The sequence below is a fragment of the Oncorhynchus kisutch genome, linkage group LG29 (genome assembly GCF_002021735.2).
Source record: "Oncorhynchus kisutch isolate 150728-3 linkage group LG29, Okis_V2, whole genome shotgun sequence".
Taxonomy (NCBI): Eukaryota; Metazoa; Chordata; class Actinopteri; order Salmoniformes; family Salmonidae; genus Oncorhynchus; species Oncorhynchus kisutch.
Genome location: NC_034202.2, coordinates 31816520 through 31830558, shown reverse-complemented (window position 1 = coordinate 31830558; position 14039 = coordinate 31816520).

Here is a 14039-nt window from a genome sequence, read left to right as displayed (position 1 = left end):
TCACACATATTATCAAGGAACCTACCAGGCACAACCCTAAATCCGTAAACACGGACACGCTCATAGATATCATCCTGACCAACCTGCCCTCTAAATAAACCTCTGCTCTCTTCAACCAGGATCTCAGCGATCACTGCCTCATTGCATGCGTCCGTAATGGGTCCACGGTCAAACGACCACCCCTCATCACTGTCAAACTCTCCCTAAAACACTTCAGCGAGCAGGCCTTTCTAATCGACCTGGCCCGGCTTTCCTGGAAGGATATTGACCTCATTCCATCAGTAAAGGTTGCCTGGTTATTCTTTAAGTGCTTTCCTCACCATCTTAAATAAGCATGCCCCATTCAAAAATGTAGAACTAAGAACAGATACTGCACTTGGTTCACTCCAGACCTAACTGCCCTTGACCAGCACAAAAACATCCTGTGCCGTACTGCATTAGCATCGAATAGCCTCCGCGATATGCAGCTTTTCAGGGAAGTTAGGAACCAATATACACAGGCAGTTAGGAAAGCAAAGGCTAGCTTTTTCAAACAGAAATTTGCATCCTGTAGCACAAACTCCAAAAAGTTCTGACACACTGTAAAGTCCATGGAGAATGAGAGCACCTCCTACCAGCTGCCCACTGCACTGAGGCTAGGAAACACGGTCACCACCAATAAATCTATGATAATCGAGAATTTCAATAAGCATTTTTCTATGGCTGGGCATGCTTTCCACCTGGCTACCCCTACCCCGGTCAACAGCTCTGCACCCCCCACAGCAACTTGCCCAAGCCTCCCCCATTTCCCCTTCACCCAAATTCAGATAGCTGATGTTCTGAAAGAGCTGCAAAATCTGGACCCCTATCAAATCAGCTGGGCTAGACAATCTGGACCATCTTTCTAAAATTATCCGCCGCAATTGTTGCAACCCCTCTTTCTTTCATATCGTCTGAGATCCCTAAAGATTGGAAAGCTGCCGCGGTCATCCCCCTCTTCAAAGGGGGAGACACTCTAGACCCAACTGTTAGACCTATCTATCCTACCCTGCCTTTCTAAAGTCTTCTAAAGCCAAGTTAACAAACAGATCACCAACCATTTTGAATCTCACCGTACCTTCTCCGCTGTGCAATCTGGTTTCCTAGCTGGTCATTGGTTCATCATCGCAGCCAAGCTCAAGGTCCTAAACAATATCATAACTGCCATAAATAAAAGACAATACTGTGCAGCCATCTTCATCGACCTGGCCAAGGCTTTCAACTCTATCAATCACCGTATTCTTATCGGCAGACTCAACAGCCTTGGTTTCTCAAATGACTGCCCCGCCTGGTTCACCAACTACTTCTCAGATAGAGTTTAGTGTGTCAAATCGGCGGGCCTGTTCCCTGCACCTCTGGCAGTCTCTATGGGGGTGCCACAGGGTTCAATTCTCAGGCTGACTCTTTTCTCTGTAGACATTAATGATGTCACTCTTGCTGCTGGTGATTCTCTGATCCACCTCTACACAGACACCACCATTCTGTATACTTCTGGCCCTTCTTTGGACACTGTGTTAACAAACATCCAGATGAGCTTCAATGCCATACAACACTCCTTCCGTGGCCTCCAACTGCTCTTAAATGTAAGTAAAACTAAATGCATGCTCTTCAACCGATCACTTCCCGCACCCACCCGCCTGTCTAGCGTCACTACTCTGGATGGTTCTGACTTAGAATATGTGGACAACTACAAATACCTAGGTGTCTGGTTAGACTGTAAAATCCCTTTCCAGATTCACATTAAGCATCTCCAATCCAAAATTAAATCTAGAATCTGTTACTGTAATTTAATTATGCCAATGTGCTTTCATCAATTGAAAACCCTTAATCTATTTTATGAGAATTTATAATATTCTTGTTTGCATAAAATAGACGCAGAGCAGTCTTTCAATAATAGGTAACAGAATTTATTCTCGGAGCGCGCTGACCACGAGCAACAGTTTATATACAGATCAAGACGTCATTTCATTGCTTTAACAGAATCCCCTCCTCTCGACCGGGACAAAGTGAGGTGAAAAGTTCATTCTAACTTACTAACACACTCCCAGGTAACTTTTGACCCCTCAACATTATCGATCACCACTGAGCTGACAGTTCTAATTAACAGAACCTAGGAATGCACTCACTGTCTTATCTAAAAACCCCAGAGCTAAGTTTCTGTAGGTTCAACGCTAGGTTAACGACCTTATGTGTTTACACAGTCCCCAACCCATTCGTTTCTTCCGCGGTGGAATGGTGTTCATTAACTTGAATTACTCCTTGTCCGTGTCACACAATCCCTTCTTATGAACTCATATTATTAATCAGATACAATAACAGAGTATACATTTGACTTAGTTACAGTTCCATTTAAAATGATTTGTTCAGTCATTTAATTATAATTTTACCAACAGAATCAGCTTCCTATTTCGCAACAAAGCCTCCTTCATTCATGCTGCCAAACATATCCTTGTAAAATTGACTATCCTACCGATCCTTGACCTCGGCCATGTCATTTACAAAATATCCTCCAACACTCTACTCAGACTGCATCCAATTTGCTATCATAGTGCCATCTGTTTTGTCACCAACGCCCCATATACTACCCACCACTGCGACCTGTATGCTCTCGTTAGCTGGCCCTCGCTACATATTTGTCGCCAAACCCACTGTCTCCAGGTCATCTATAAGTCTTTTGTTAGGTATCCACCTTATCTCAGCTCACTGGTCACCATAGCAGCACCCACCCGTAGCACGCGCTCCAGCAGGTTTATTTTACTGGTCATCCCCGAAGCCTCCTTTGGCCGCCTTTTCTTCCAGTTCTCTGCTGCCAATGACTGGAACAAATTGCAAATTCACTGAAGTTGCAGTCTTATATCTCCCTCTCTAGCTTTAAGCATTAGCTGTCAGAGCAGCTTACTGATCATTGCACCTGTACACAGCCCATCTGTAAATAGCCCACCCAACTACATCATCCCCATATTGTTATTTTTTGCTCCTTTGCACCCAGTATCTCTACTTGCACATTCATCTTCTGCACATCTATCACTCCAGTGTTTAATTGCTCAATTGTAATTATTTCACCACTATGGCCTATTTATTGCCTTACCTCTCTTATCCTAACTCATTTGCACATGCTGTATATATGTTTTTCTATTGTGTTATTGACTGTACATTTGTTTATCCCATGTGTAACAGTTTTTTTTGTCACGCTGCTTTGCTTTATCTTGGCCAGGTCCCAGTTGTAAATGAGAACTTGTTCTCAACTGGCCTACCTGGTGAAATAAAATTTAAAAAAATGTCTCGAGGCTTAAAATTAACCTGTCTCCTCTTCATCTACACTGATTGAAGTGGATTTAATAAGTGATAACAAGGGATCATAGCTTTCACCTGGGTTCATCTATTCAGTCTATGTCATAGAAAGAGCAGGTGTTCTTAAGTTTGCATACTCAGTGTATGTGGTTCTCTAACTCTCACACAAATGTTTCAGATGGACCACATAAATATTTAGTTATTGGATGGTTCTCCCATTGATCGGGTTCCCTCCTATAAATATCTGGGCTTTTGGATTGACTAAGATTTAAAGTATATGGATGAGCTAGTTAAAAAGCTAAGCTTTAAAGTGGGCTTCTGTGTGGGCTTCTGTTTTAGAAATAGATCTGGCCTGTCCCTAAATAGCAGGAACCAGATTGTACAATACATTCCATGCCTTTTCTTGACTATGGGGAAACCATTTACCAGAATGTAAGACTACTCTTAAATCTTTGGTATGCTGTGGGTGATGTAGTAGAATGAATATTACACCACCACAGTTCCTTCTTTTACCTTTTTGTTTTGTGATAAGTTCTTTCCAGTATGATTGTTCTCCCTGTTGTGAGGGTTTGGAGTCCCTGGGTGGCATGAAGCCCACCTGGTACAGGATAGGAGTAGCTGAGAGGACCAGACGGTTTATAATAATGCTTTGCTCTGCTTTACTCTGTTTTCCATGACCAAAGTTTTATCCTATATCTTACATGTCAATAAACAATAAAGTTGTATCTGTTATGGGTGTCAAAAGGGGGAGACAAAAGCATATATCACTTGTTGATTTTTTTCTCTCTATTTTTCTTGGTTGATTTTTATTTTCTGTTTTTCTGTAAAAAAAAATAATAATAATGTTTTATTAATATTAAATGCTAGTAATATGTTAATATGTTGGGACCGCTGAAATAAAGGATAATGAGTGAAACCCTAGGGGGTGTCAAAAGGGGGACTTAAATTTAACACCATTTTCTTTTATTTGGTTTTTAAATGAGCTGTTGTTCTCTTTTGACATGAGGGTTTTAAGTTCCTAGGTGGCTGGTAGCCAATCTAGTACATAGTGGGATCGAATGGAGGACATGAAGGTATTTTAAACTTTGTAACTGTTATATGATTCATTGCTGAATTTTTATTCACACCCTTGGGGGTGTGAAAAGGGGGATTGTGAGATTCTGTGTTTTACATTATAGCCATTACCATATATATGATTAAATATTATCTGATGTTGGCTGTGTGAGGTATCTGCATTTGTGCACTTGAGCATCATCATGAGATGAAACAACTGCTTGCTACATCTACTTGCCTGTTTGTGTGTGTGACAAGAACTGAGTAACATGGTGTGACCTGCATGTTGCAAAACTGTAGATAATAGCCCAACAGATGCTTTGTCCTTGTGTTTGTATGTGACAATATTGAGCACATGGTGTTACTTGCTGTATCTTACAAAGTTGTGGTTAATCAGGTATAGGGAGGGGTGGTCATCACGAGGTTTAACTGAGATGGAAAAATACTGAACAACACAATAGCAGTAACTGAGCAACTGTTATAACTAGGCTGCGATACCAGAACAGTAAGAATCTATACATCGACGGAGGGAGGACTCCAAGAAGCGCCAAGAGGCGGGAACCAGCCTGAGCGCCTGCGATAGGCTGAGCAAGTCTAAACCACGCTCAGCCTCTACTGTGATAGGCCAACAGACGGGTTGGAACTATGTCTATCTCAGTATAAGAACACTGTTTACATACATCCTGTCAGTTCCCTGTTCTGCCCTGCGTGGTATTATAGTGAGCCCGTATATACGAAAGTTGCATTTGCCATTTATTGCTTAGCTAATAAAAAATATATAGTATACAATCGGAGACTCATTGTCATATTTATCCTGATACCAGATTTGAATTTACGCAACTCTAACAGTATGTATTCATTTGTTGATGTCCATGTCACGAATAACAATTCTTTATTATATGTTGAACATTTGCTAAATGTAATATATGTTACGAATTTGCAAAACATATGAATTCTAGCTAGGTGGCTAACATTAGCTAGCTGGCTAACATTGGCTAGGCTAGGGGTTAAGTTTAAGGGGCGGCAGGTAGCCTAGTGGTTAGAGTGTTGGGCCAGTAACTGAAAGTTAATAGCCTATTGTCGTAACCTAGGCTATAGCCTATTGTCCGTAACCTAGGCTATAGCCTATTGTCCGTAACCTAGGCTATAGCCTATTGTCCGTAGCCTAACCTAGGCTATAACCTATTGCGCACGGGAACAACTGGAAGAGAGGCGCCAGAGTTGTGTAGCTGAAGAAGATAAATATTATCTAGTTCTTATGCCACTCATTAGCTAAATAGTAGGTCTATAAATATTTACCTGTCAAAGTGCAAGGAAACAAAGTGAACATATTATGAAGAGAAAAAACCCAGAGCTAAGTTTCTGTAGGTTCAACGCTAGGTTAACGACCTTATGTGTTTACACAGTCCCCAACCCATTCGTTTCTTCCGAGGTGGAATGGTGTTCATTAACTTGAATTACTCCTTGTCCGTGTCACACAATCCCTTCTTATGAACTCATATTGTTAATCAGATACAATAACAGAGTATACATTTGACTTAGTTACAGTTCCATTTAAAATGATTTGTTCAGTCATTTAATTATAATTTTACCAACAGAATCAGCTTCCTATTTCGCAACAAAGCCTCCTTCACTCATGCTGCCAAACATACCCTGGTAAAATTGACTATCCTACCGATCCTTGACCTCGGCCATGTCATTTACAAAATATCCTCCAACACTCTACTCAGACTGCATCCAATTTGCTATCATAGTGCCATCTGTTTTGTCACCAACGCCCCATATACTACCCGCCACTGCGACCTGTATGCTCTCGTTAGCTGGCCCTCGCTACATATTTGTCGCCAAACCCACTGTCTCCAGGTCATCTATAAGTCTTTTGTTAGGTATCCACCTTATCTCAGCTCACTGGTCACCATAGCAGCACCCACCCGTAGCACGCGCTCCAGCAGGTTTATTTTACTGGTCATCCCCGAAGCCTCCTTTGGCCGCCTTTTCTTCCAGTTCTCTGCTGCCAATGACTGGAACAAATTGCAAATTCACTGAAATTGCAGTCTTATATCTCCCTCTCTAGCTTTAAGCATTAGCTGTCAGAGCAGCTTACTGATCATTGCACCTGTACACAGCCCATCTGTAAATAGCCCACCCAACTACATCATCCCCATATTGTTATTTTTTGCTCCTTTGCACCCAGTATCTCTACTTGCACATTCATCTTCTGCACATCTATCACTCCAGTGTTTAATTGCTCAATTGTAATTATTTCACCACTATGGCCTATTTATTGCCTTACCTCTCTTATCCTAACTCATTTGCACATGCTGTATATATGTTTTTCTATTGTGTTATTGACTGTACATTTGTTTATCCCATGTGTAACAGTTTTTTTTGTCACGCTGCTTTGCTTTATCTTGGCCAGGTCCCAGTTGTAAATGAGAACTTGTTCTCAACTGGCCTACCTGGTGAAATAAAATTTAAAAAAATGTCTCGAGGCTTAAAATTAACCTGTCTCCTCTTCATCTACACTGATTGAAGTGGATTTAATAAGTGATAACAAGGGATCATAGCTTTCACCTGGGTTCATCTATTCAGTCTATGTCATAGAAAGAGCAGGTGTTCTTAAGTTTGCATACTCAGTGTATGTGGTTCTCTAACTCTCACACAAATGTTTCAGATGGACCACATATATATTTAGTTATTGGATGGTTCTCCCATTGATCGGGTTCCCTCCTATAAATATCTGGGCTTTTGGATTGACTAAGATTTAAAGTATATGGATGAGCTAGTTAAAAAGCTAAGCTTTAAAGTGGGCTTCTGTGTGGGCTTCTGTTTTAGAAATAGATCTGGCCTGTCCCTAAATAGCAGGAACCAGATTGTACAATACATTCCATGCCTTTTCTTGACTATGGGGAAACCATTTACCAGAATGTAAGACTACTCTTAAATCTTTGGTATGCTGTGGGTGATGTAGTAGAATAAATATTACACCACCACAGTTCCTTCTTTTACCTTTTTGTTTTGTGATAAGTTCTTTCCAGTATGATTGTTCTCCCTGTTGTGAGGGTTTGGAGTCCCTGGGTGGCATGAAGCCCACCTGGTACAGGATAGGAGTAGCTGAGAGGACCAGACGGTTTATAATAATGCTTTGCTCTGCTTTACTCTGTTTTCCATGACCAAAGTTTTATCCTATATCTTACATGTCAATAAACAATAAAGTTGTATCTGTTATGGGTGTCAAAAGGGGGAGACAAAAGCATATATCACTTGTTGATTTTTTTCTCTCTATTTTTCTTGGTTGATTTTTATTTTCTGTTTTTCTGTAAAAAAAAATAATAATAATGTTTTATTAATATTAAATGCTAGTAATATGTTAATATGTTGGGACCGCTGAAATAAAGGATAATGAGTGAAACCCTAGGGGGTGTCAAAAGGGGGACTTAAATTTAACACCATTTTCTTTTATTTGGTTTTTAAATGAGCTGTTGTTCTCTTTTGACATGAGGGTTTTAAGTTCCTAGGTGGCTGGTAGCCAATCTAGTACATAGTGGGATCGAATGGAGGACATGAAGGTATTTTAAACTTTGTAACTGTTATATGATTCATTGCTGAATTTTTATTCACACCCTTGGGGGTGTGAAAAGGGGGATTGTGAGATTCTGTGTTTTACATTATAGCCATTACCATATATATGATTAAATATTATCTGATGTTGGCTGTGTGAGGTATCTGCATTTGTGCACTTGAGCATCATCATGAGATGAAACAACTGCTTGCTACATCTACTTGCCTGTTTGTGTGTGTGACAAGAACTGAGTAACATGGTGTGACCTGCATGTTGCAAAACTGTAGATAATAGCCCAACAGATGCTTTGTCCTTGTGTTTGTATGTGACAATATTGAGCACATGGTGTTACTTGCTGTATCTTACAAAGTTGTGGTTAATCAGTTACTGCTATTGTGTTGTTCAGTATTTTTCCATCTCAGTTAAACCTCGTGATGACCACCCCTCATCACGAGGTTTAACTGAGATGGAAAAATACTGAACAACACAATAGCAGTAACTGAGCAACTGTTATAACTAGGCTGCGATACCAGAACAGTAACAATCTATACATCGACGGAGGGAGGACTCCAAGAAGCGCCAAGAGGCGGGAACCAGCCTGAGCGCCTGCGATAGGCTGAGCAAGTCTAAACCACGCTCAGCCTCTACTGTGATAGGCCAACAGACGGGTTGGAACTATGTCTATCTCAGTATAAGAACACTGTTTACATACATCCTGTCAGTTCCCTGTTCTGCCCTGCGTGGTATTATAGTGAGCCCGTATATACGAAAGTTGCATTTGCCATTTATTGCTTAGCTAATAAAAAATATATAGTATACAATCGGAGACTCATTGTCATATTTATCCTGATACCAGATTTGAATTTACGCAACTCTAACAGTATGTATTCATTTGTTGATGTCCATGTCACGAATAACAATTCTTTATTATATGTTGAACATTTGCTAAATGTAATATATGTTACGAATTTGCAAAACATATGAATTCTAGCTAGGTGGCTAACATTAGCTAGCTGGCTAACATTGGCTAGGCTAGGGGTTAAGTTTAAGGGGCGGCAGGTAGCCTAGTGGTTAGAGTGTTGGGCCAGTAACTGAAAGTTAATAGCCTATTGTCGTAATCTAGGCTATAGCCTATTGTCCGTAACCTAGGCTATAGCCTATTGTCCGTAACCTAGGCTATAGCCTATTGTCCGTAACCTAGGCTATAGCCTATTGTCCGTAGCCTAACCTAGGCTATAACCTATTGCGCACGGGAACAACTGGAAGAGAGGCGCCAGAGTTGTGTAGCTGAAGAAGATAAATATTATCTAGTTCTTATGCCACTCATTAGCTAAATAGTAGGTCTATAAATATTTACCTGTCAAAGTGCAAGGAAACAAAGTGAACATATTATGAAGAGAAAAAACCCAGAGCTAAGTTTCTGTAGGTTCAACGCTAGGTTAACGACCTTATGTGTTTACACAGTCCCCAACCCATTCGTTTCTTCCGAGGTGGAATGGTGTTCATTAACTTGAATTACTCCTTGTCCGTGTCACACAATCCCTTCTTATGAACTCATATTGTTAATCAGATACAATAACAGAGTATACATTTGACTTAGTTACAGTTCCATTTAAAATGATTTGTTCAGTCATTTAATTATAATTTTACTAACAGAATCAGCTTCCTATTTCGCAACAAAGCCTCCTTCACTCATGCTGCCAAACATACCCTTGTAAAATTGACTATCCTACCGATCCTTGACCTCGGCCATGTCATTTACAAAATATCCTCCAACACTCTACTCAGACTGCATCCAATTTGCTATCATAGTGCCATCTGTTTTGTCACCAACGCCCCATATACTACCCACCACTGCGACCTGTATGCTCTCGTTAGCTGGCCCTCGCTACATATTTGTCGCCAAACCCACTGTCTCCAGGTCATCTATAAGTCTTTTGTTAGGTATCCACCTTATCTCAGCTCACTGGTCACCATAGCAGCACCCACCCGTAGCACGCGCTCCAGCAGGTTTATTTTACTGGTCATCCCCGAAGCCTCCTTTGGCCGCCTTTTCTTCCAGTTCTCTGCTGCCAATGACTGGAACAAATTGCAAATTCACTGAAATTGCAGTCTTATATCTCCCTCTCTAGCTTTAAGCATTAGCTGTCAGAGCAGCTTACTGATCATTGCACCTGTACACAGCCCATCTGTAAATAGCCCACCCAACTACATCATCCCCATATTGTTATTTTTTGCTCCTTTGCACCCAGTATCTCTACTTGCACATTCATCTTCTGCACATCTATCACTCCAGTGTTTAATTGCTCAATTGTAATTATTTCACCACTATGGCCTATTTATTGCCTTACCTCTCTTATCCTAACTCATTTGCACATGCTGTATATATGTTTTTCTATTGTGTTATTGACTGTACATTTGTTTATCCCATGTGTAACAGTTTTTTTTGTCACGCTGCTTTGCTTTATCTTGGCCAGGTCCCAGTTGTAAATGAGAACTTGTTCTCAACTGGCCTACCTGGTGAAATAAAATTTAAAAAAATGTCTCGAGGCTTAAAATTAACCTGTCTCCTCTTCATCTACACTGATTGAAGTGGATTTAATAAGTGATAACAAGGGATCATAGCTTTCACCTGGGTTCATCTATTCAGTCTATGTCATAGAAAGAGCAGGTGTTCTTAAGTTTGCATACTCAGTGTATGTGGTTCTCTAACTCTCACACAAATGTTTCAGATGGACCACATATATATTTAGTTATTGGATGGTTCTCCCATTGATCGGGTTCCCTCCTATAAATATCTGGGCTTTTGGATTGACTAAGATTTAAAGTATATGGATGAGCTAGTTAAAAAGCTAAGCTTTAAAGTGGGCTTCTGTGTGGGCTTCTGTTTTAGAAATAGATCTGGCCTGTCCCTAAATAGCAGGAACCAGATTGTACAATACATTCCATGCCTTTTCTTGACTATGGGGAAACCATTTACCAGAATGTAAGACTACTCTTAAATCTTTGGTATGCTGTGGGTGATGTAGTAGAATAAATATTACACCACCACAGTTCCTTCTTTTACCTTTTTGTTTTGTGATAAGTTCTTTCCAGTATGATTGTTCTCCCTGTTGTGAGGGTTTGGAGTCCCTGGGTGGCATGAAGCCCACCTGGTACAGGATAGGAGTAGCTGAGAGGACCAGACGGTTTATAATAATGCTTTGCTCTGCTTTACTCTGTTTTCCATGACCAAAGTTTTATCCTATATCTTACATGTCAATAAACAATAAAGTTGTATTTTTATTTTCTGTTTTTCTGTAAAAAAAAATAATAATAATGTTTTATTAATATTAAATGCTAGTAATATGTTAATATGTTGGGACCGCTGAAATAAAGGATAATGAGTGAAACCCTAGGGGGTGTCAAAAGGGGGACTTAAATTTAACACCATTTTCTTTTATTTGGTTTTTAAATGAGCTGTTGTTCTCTTTTGACATGAGGGTTTTAAGTTCCTAGGTGGCTGGTAGCCAATCTAGTACATAGTGGGATCGAATGGAGGACATGAAGGTATTTTAAACTTTGTAACTGTTATATGATTCATTGCTGAATTTTTATTCACACCCTTGGGGGTGTGAAAAGGGGGATTGTGAGATTCTGTGTTTTACATTATAGCCATTACCATATATATGATTAAATATTATCTGATGTTGGCTGTGTGAGGTATCTGCATTTGTGCACTTGAGCATCATCATGAGATGAAACAACTGCTTGCTACATCTACTTGCCTGTTTGTGTGTGTGACAAGAACTGAGTAACATGGTGTGACCTGCATGTTGCAAAACTGTAGATAATAGCCCAACAGATGCTTTGTCCTTGTGTTTGTATGTGACAATATTGAGCACATGGTGTTACTTGCTGTATCTTACAAAGTTGTGGTTAATCAGGTATAGGGAGGGGTGGTCATCACGAGGTTTAACTGAGATGGAAAAATACTGAACAACACAATAGCAGTAACTGAGCAACTGTTATAACTAGGCTGCGATACCAGAACAGTAAGAATCTATACATCGACGGAGGGAGGACTCCAAGAAGCGCCAAGAGGCGGGAACCAGCCTGAGCGCCTGCGATAGGCTGAGCAAGTCTAAACCACGCTCAGCCTCTACTGTGATAGGCCAACAGACGGGTTGGAACTATGTCTATCTCAGTATAAGAACACTGTTTACATACATCCTGTCAGTTCCCTGTTCTGCCCTGCGTGGTATTATAGTGAGCCCGTATATACGAAAGTTGCATTTGCCATTTATTGCTTAGCTAATAAAAAATATATAGTATACAATCGGAGACTCATTGTCATATTTATCCTGATACCAGATTTGAATTTACGCAACTCTAACAGTATGTATTCATTTGTTGATGTCCATGTCACGAATAACAATTCTTTATTATATGTTGAACATTTGCTAAATGTAATATATGTTACGAATTTGCAAAACATATGAATTCTAGCTAGGTGGCTAACATTAGCTAGCTGGCTAACATTGGCTAGGCTAGGGGTTAAGTTTAAGGGGCGGCAGGTAGCCTAGTGGTTAGAGTGTTGGGCCAGTAACTGAAAGTTAATAGCCTATTGTCCGTAACCTAGGCTATAGCCTATTGTCCGTAACCTAGGCTATAGCCTATTGTCTGTAACCTAGGCTATAGCCTATTGTCCGTAACCTAGGCTATAGCCTATTGTCCGTAACCTAGGCTATAGCCTATTGTCCGTAACCTAGACTATAGCCTATTGTCCGTATCCTAGGCTATAGCCTATTGTTCGTAACCTAGGCTATAGCCTATTGTCCGTAACCTAGGCTATAGCCTATTGTCCGTAACCTAGGCTATAGCCTATTGTCCGTAACCTAGGCTATAGCCTATTGTCCGTAACCTAGGCTATAGCCTATTGTCCGTAGCCTAACCTAGGCTATAACCTATTGCGCACGGGAACAACTGGAAGAGAGGCGCCAGAGTTGTGTAGCTGAAGAAGATAAATATTATCTAGTTCTTATGCCACTCATTAGCTAAATAGTAGGTCTATAAATATTTACCTGTCAAAGTGCAAGGAAACAAAGTGAACATATTATGAAATGGAAGATCTGTGCGTTCCTCCAGGCTGCACTCTGCTGTCCCTGGGGGCTCGGCCATGCAAAGCTCCACTATTGATTAGTCCTACTATAGGCTTCCACAACACAGTGCAATGAGGAATGTATCATTGTTATCTAGTGAGTAGGCCAACACTATTATTGGCCAGGGCTGTAAACTGCAGTGATGTGAGCTAAAACGTCCTGCTTGGAATGCTTCATGCTGAAATCACTGCCTTTGCTCCTTTCAAACTCACAGTTCTTTTGGTTTCCGTATTTTACATTCAGCAAGCAAGAGAAAGCTGGAATCTCTCCTAGATAGGCGGTAGGCTAGTAGTAGAAAATGAAATGCTTGAAATAAGATAAGTTTACAACAAGCTATTGTAGGCCTAGTCTAGACTCCAAGAGCTGAAGAGTAATTATTAGGAATAATAATGTGTTGAATAGCGTGTATATATATATATATATATATATATATATATTGCCTTCCCAATGAATTTACACAGTGAAATATTTTTTAATCAGATAATGAAATGACAGACAGCCTAGGATAAACATATCGCTTGAAAAGAAGGAGAACAACTCATAGGCATACAGATAGTCCAGTCATCCGCATGGACTGTTTTCCTCCCCATTAGGTAGCAGCAACTCCTCCAACGATCCAATTTCATCCATTCACTTTTCTGCTTTAAGGAACCATCTCCTTTCCACTCCGAAATTCTATTGAACTTTTCTTAACTCTCTTCAGTGTACAGAGACAGCAAATATATCCTTAAATTGTTGTGAAGATAACCTTTTTCACAAGCTGTGGTCCTTGTGTAATTGTGCAATGCCATACTTGTTGGGGGGGGGGACAAGATCAAATCATGACATCAGTGATCTTCAGGTTGGAAAGTCGGCGCTCTAGAAAGATGCCTGAGTTTCTGACTTGGAATTCCAAGTTATACGACAATTCAAAACGATTTTTGCCAGTCGGTGGTCATTTTTTTCCTGAGTTCTCAGTTGTCTTGAACGCACTG